We start from the raw sequence: 6,000 nt of genomic DNA on the forward strand, positions 1-6,000 counted from the left end.
TGCGACAACCCCCCCCCCCCCCCCCACCTTTTCTTCATCCGCTCATCTTACTGAAGTAGCTATACCATCCGCCAGTGCTGGGGACGGAGATGTGCAAGAGGAAGGCTCTGTGCCTGAGGATGTGGCGGGGAGCTGAACCCAGCGCTCCCACCGAAGAGGACCCCAGTGCTGTAGGAACACGGATGAAAGAAGGCTGACTGCCCAGGCCGATGAGTCAGGGTGGCTACAAGGAAGCTTCCAGAGAAGCCCAGCATGGCCAGATGCCCCTGCAGGGGGTTGGAGGGCGGTCATTAGGGGGGGACCTGGGGTGGGCTGCACGGAGCCAAATCAGGAAGGGCCCCCCTTCCTCGGGACTGGGGGGGCGGGGTTGGGGTTTAACGAGTGTTTGCAGCTTACCTCACTGTACGGGCCCTTCTATTTCCAGACCTGGTGTGAGCGCCCTCCCTCCACCTCTACTCTGTTTGCAGGTGTTTTTTTCTCCCTGGTCTCTACATGGGCTGTGTTCCTCCCAGGCTGGAAGGAAATCCCCTGGGAGTTCCAGGCCTGCGTCGGGGCGCGTACTCTGCTGGGGAACAAGAGCCCGGGCCACTGTCAGGCTGACTCCAGCCCCGAGGGCTGCTGAAGCATAAAGATGCCTCCGAAGAGCTCTGCAAGGGGTCTCCTTGCCACACCGGACCCGTGTTTCATTTTCCATGCAGGAAGGGTTTGGTGGTTGGTTTTTTTTGTTTCCCCCCACCATCCAAAAAATGCAACATGTTGAGGGAATTTAGTTCAGGCAAGGGAAGAACTTGGAGAGGAAACGTCAAGGCTTTGCCTGAGGATTTGTCCGCATGGTTTCTACAAGACAAGCCATCATAATCATGCACGGAAAGCATCTGTAGGGCCTGGGGAGGTCCCTTCTCCATGTGCCCCATTCAGTTGGGGAGGCACCAAGGCCCTGATTAAAAATGAAAATTATGAAACGCTATGGGCAGTTTTGAGTTACTTTGAATGATTTGTGTCGTTCCTTCGCGGGTCTCCCCGACGCTCATGGCTCAATGGACTCTGAGTCAGCTGACCCAGGTTTCTCAGCTACGACGCTATTGGCATGTGGGGCTGGATAAATTTTTGTTGCAGGGGTTGTCTTGTGGATTATAGGATGTTTAGCTGCGTCGCTGGAATCTACACGCCAGACACGAATAGCGGCACCCCGCCGCGACAACCCAAAACATCTCCAGACTTTGACGCAGTTCCCCGGAGGACAAAGTCACCCCCGCGTGAGAATCACTAGTTTCCCCTTTATTCTACGCTTCGCCATGTTATTTCTCAGTTGCACGGTCTTTGGCGAGTTACCCAAAACTCCAAGAACCCCAGTTTACCCACTTGGACACTGGCGATCACCGCGTCTGCCCTTCACGGTCACCGCGAGTTAACGCTGGTCGAATGCTGACCGACCCCTTCACTCAATTCCCAGAAAACCCGAGTCTGTCTTCCCCACCTCCAACCCAACGTCCCATGGTGTAGGAACCCCTTCCACCGTGCATCCACAGGCTGGATCTCCTTCGAGGTGTCTCTACAATGAAATGGCCAAAATGAGCCACCTAAAAGGGCAAGGGAGCGGACTCCCTCGATAATTTGCTGGGTGTGCCTGCTCTGTGTGCTTCCACGGCTCGGTGTCTCTTTGGAGGCAGGCACTGCGAGCTGGCCGCTGGCCCCGGTAACGGACAGGGTTTGCTCTGAGTTCGTTTGCCTCCAATCCCCATTCTTCCTTGTCTACTTTCCACACATTCAGGATTAGAAGTTTGTTTGTCTGTTTGTGTTCTATTTTGGAACCTTGCTCTCTACGTCCTTCGTTCCCTCCCTCTCTGGCTTGCGCAGTGCACAAATGGTTAAGGGCATTCGGCCTGGCTGCCTCCCCAGTCCCTGTAGACTACCTTGGAGGGACTGAATGAAATTGATAGTCCTAACATTACATCGCTCAAATCCCCAAAGAAAGAGTAGCTGGGCGGATAGAAGGAATGACCCCGGAGAAAACAGCTGTCAAGGGCAGCTATTGGTTTATCTTTCACGGAAAGAGAGACATAATTAGCAACTAGAGGGAGAGTGTTTTCTCGGTCGGGCAGGGGTCCTGCCGCACACGCAGGCACTCCAGAAGTTCCGACTGCCGTCTCGCTTGCACGGAGTCCTGGGACCGTCTGTGAGCCTGACCACGTTTGGGGAAGGCTGTTGGCCTATCTCGCAGACGAATGCCCCCTAAAGGCCTGGGCGTCTGCGTGTCCTTGGCACGAGCACTGCCAGCGCAGGCCCGTCCGTGGGAGGTGGGCCGCACATAAGCAGGGTCCGGACCCAGGCTCCTTTACTGTGACTCTTCTCCCTCCTCCTTATGTGTGCTTCTGCTTCTCCAGGAACAGGCATCTGCAGGGGCTCTGTAGGGGAGGTCACGAGTTTAAGAAGGGGTCGGACTTCGTTGGCCAACCGACCCTGACTCAGAACTTGGCTCACTTACCTGTTACTTATGTGACCCTCAGCAAGCTACATCATCTCTTGGAGACTCAGTTTCTTAATCTTTAAAATGGGGACAAAATAACGTTAACACCTTTGAGAGTTTTTAGAAGTTTCAGACCCAAGGCATATGGAGTCTAGCTCACGATGTCGCTCAGACCACTGGTCCAGGGAAGGAAGCTGGAATTCTTATTTGCCAGTGAGAAGTAAGGTTCAGTGCCTGGAAGAGACTTGGGTGTTGTCTCCTGGCCAGGGAGTGGCAGAGCAGGGACTCAAGAGCTATGCTCTTGGGGCGCCTGGGTGGCTCAGTCGGTTAAGCGTCCGATTTTGGCTCAGGTCGTGATGTCACAGTTTGTGGGTTCGAGCCCTGTGTCAGGCTCTCTGCTCTAAGTGTGGAGCCTGCCTCGGATCCTCTGTTCCCCTCTGTCTCTGCCTGTCCCCTGCTTGTGTTCTCTCTCTGTCTCTCCAAAATAAATAAGCATTTAAAAACAAATCCAGGAACGCCTGGGTGGCTCGGTCGGTTGAGTGTCTGACTTCGGCTCCCGTCATGATCTCACAGCTCGTGAGTTCGAGCCCCACATTGGGCTCTGTGCTGACAGCTCGGAGCCTGGAGCCTGCTTCGGCTTCTGTGTCTCCCTCTCTCTCTGCCCCTAACCCACTCGCATTCTGTCTCTGTCTCTCTCAAAAATAAATAGACCTTAAAAAAAATTAAAAACAAACCCAAAAAATTTTCTAAAAAATAAAAAAAAAAAGAACTATGCTCTTTCTCTCAGCCTGTGGCAGCCAAACTTTCGGACACAAAAGCACCAAGCAAACTGGCCTATTGTGCTGAGAACAAGGAATTAGATCTTAGGATGGGGTTTCTACATCCCTACCCATGACATGTGGGGATCAGCACCGGTAGCCTACTTTAATCCAGATTCTTGGCACCTGGTCAGATAGCAGCTTGTATGGAGGGCGGGAGTGTTTCTTCCATGAGACTCCAGGAAGCATAGTCGGGTTGGGACCTCACTGGTGAGAATGATAAGATCCCTCACCGAGGCAAATCTGTTCACGTATAAACGGTGCGTTTGGTCGGTGGTGAAGGCTAAAACCACACCATTAATGGTATTGAGTTAATGCCCCACCTTGGGTAGCGAAAGGGCTAAGGAAAGTAAGCTTCAAAGCTGCTTGAAAACCACTGTTCTGACTCCAACAACGCTTCCATTGCTTTAAGGTTCTCGGGTCTGAAAAGGCACGGGGGTGGGGAAGGGCAGCGACGGCCAGCGGCAGCGCAGGGAGGCGGCGTGGACCGTAGCAGTGGACGGGGACAGTGGGATCTGTCGGGTGTGGGCTCAAAGTCTGAGGCTGGCCGGAAGGGTCAGGGTGTAGCCTGGCAGACAGAGTGCAAGCAGGGTAGCTCCAGACTTGCTTGGACTGTAGCTTTGACTCTGCTACTTGGCAGACAGGGTGGCTTTGCTCTAGAGCTTGGCCTCTTCGAGGCTCAGTGCTCTTATCTGCAGAATGGGAACGCAGCACCAATCTCTAGACGGCTGAGGGAATTGGGTGACGAGGCGAGGGCCTGGCGGACGCAGGCTCTGGTGTGAGGGTCACAGCTTCTCGGGGTGAGTCAGATGACTTGAGGCGGCCTCGCCCTTGACTTTCCCACGAGGCAACGTGCACAGCCCCCTTACAGTTGTTGCTTCTGTGAATGGGGTAGGTAAAGGGTTCTCTGGGAGCAGGTCTTTCAGATGTAGGAGGACAGGTGTTTCTGATGTCCTGGGGACCCAAGCTTCCGTTTTATCTGGCCTCTGCCCGCATCCAAAATGCCCCCCTCTCTCCCTCCCCCCGCTGTCTGGTCTTCATTCTTCTTGGGACATATTAAGCTTGTTCTTGCCCCAGTGTCTTTGCACTGATGAGCCTCTCTCGCTGGGGCAGTCTGTCTTGCTTCTTTTGGGCGGGCAGCTCCAGGGCCAGGCCCTGACTGAGAGGGAGCCCTCCCACGTGGCTGACTGTGAGGGCCAGGCCTTCTAGGAGCTGTGTATCCCGCAGCTTTCTTTCTGAGACCGCCCCATCAGGGTGCTATGTCAACCCTCCTTCCCCCGGAGCACGTGACCATCTCATTCCTGCTCTCGTGTGCTGGGTTGCACCTTCCGCCTGTCTCCCTCTTGCAGCCTGGTTCTCTCTCCCCAGACTCGACCTCACAGATTTGGCTCCAGGTCTGTGTTTCATATTCAGACATTTCCTAAGGGGAAAAGGAGGGACAGAATCAGCGCTGGCTTGGTCCCCTTCGCCTCCGCTCCAAACCTGGGCCTCTGCATTCTCGTCCCGCTCTCTACCCCCTCATGCAGACCGCCTTGGCACTCACAGGTGTTCCTGTGGTTAGCCCTCCAGGGCTGTGGGGCTTTAGGGAGAGAGCCATGCTGGCCAATGCCGTGAACTGGAGTTAGTCTGGCCAAGAAGACAGTGATTGTTGTCTGTGTGACAGCCAGAGTCATTTTCTAAGACCTGTGCTCGCTGCCGTGACAGACCCCGTTTGCACCAGATTGGAGCTCAAGACCTTAAGTCTGGGTGGCTTGTCCTTCTGTGTCCCAGGAAGTCACGTTACCTCTCCGCCTCGGGGTCACAGGCTTTCGGTGCGGCCAGCCTGGAGACCACATCTTCGTCCTACAAACTGCAAATGACGAGATCGGCCTCTCCACAGGCAACCCAGCTGATGCTATATATGCTCTAAGAGCTGAGAACTCATGTCGTGGAAAATATCCTTAGAGTTCTATTCCTCTGAACAACTGCCATGGCTGGGACCAGCGATGTAATTTGTGGGGGCCGGTGCAAAAGAAAACATGGCCCCATGTTAAAAAAGGGTTAACGGTTTCAAGACAGCGATAGCGGAGCCTTAAGCCAACCGCAGAGGCTTCGAGTGCAGCCCCTGAGTGACTGAACGTGTCACTCAGTCGTGGAGTTTGCTACAGTCACGACCCCTCTAGAGCATTTCAAGGTCACGTGCCTCCTTGTGTTCCTGAACACCGGGAGCCTCTTTGTTTTCAAATGTAAGAGCCTGTCCAAGTTTGGTTACTTGGGAGGCGTGGGTCCCTTTCCCGTGGATGGGTGCTTGACCAGTATTCATTCAAAAGCGAACAGGTAAGATTGATGTGTGAAGAACTAAGGTGAGAGAGTCCCAGGCTTCTGTCTGCTGCACCCTTCTTTCTGTATGCACACTTTCAGTGTTCCCAAGGAGAGCCGCGGTTCACCATTTCATGTCTGTGTTCTTTGTTTTCAGAGCAGGAGCCCTTTACCTTGGTTAAGTGGCCTAATTGTTCTTTGTCGCTTTCCTTGCATGATAAGTAGGGACCGCTCAGGGCCTTGTGTTGTGGATGAAAAGAAATGGCTCCCACAATGTTCTTGGAAGAAGCGAAGTGAGCCGTTGAGAAATTTTATGGGCAAGGAGGGACAGACCCATGGGATGATGGGAATGGATGGCCTCCAGAGTTCATCCTGTTTTTGGTTCTTAACATGTATCAGAACCACTTGGAGAGTTTT

Source organism: Panthera pardus, unplaced genomic scaffold (genome assembly GCF_024362965.1).
Source record: "Panthera pardus isolate Hobbes unplaced genomic scaffold, ASM2436296v1 HiC_scaffold_24, whole genome shotgun sequence".
In the NCBI taxonomy this organism is placed as follows: domain Eukaryota; kingdom Metazoa; phylum Chordata; class Mammalia; order Carnivora; family Felidae; genus Panthera; species Panthera pardus.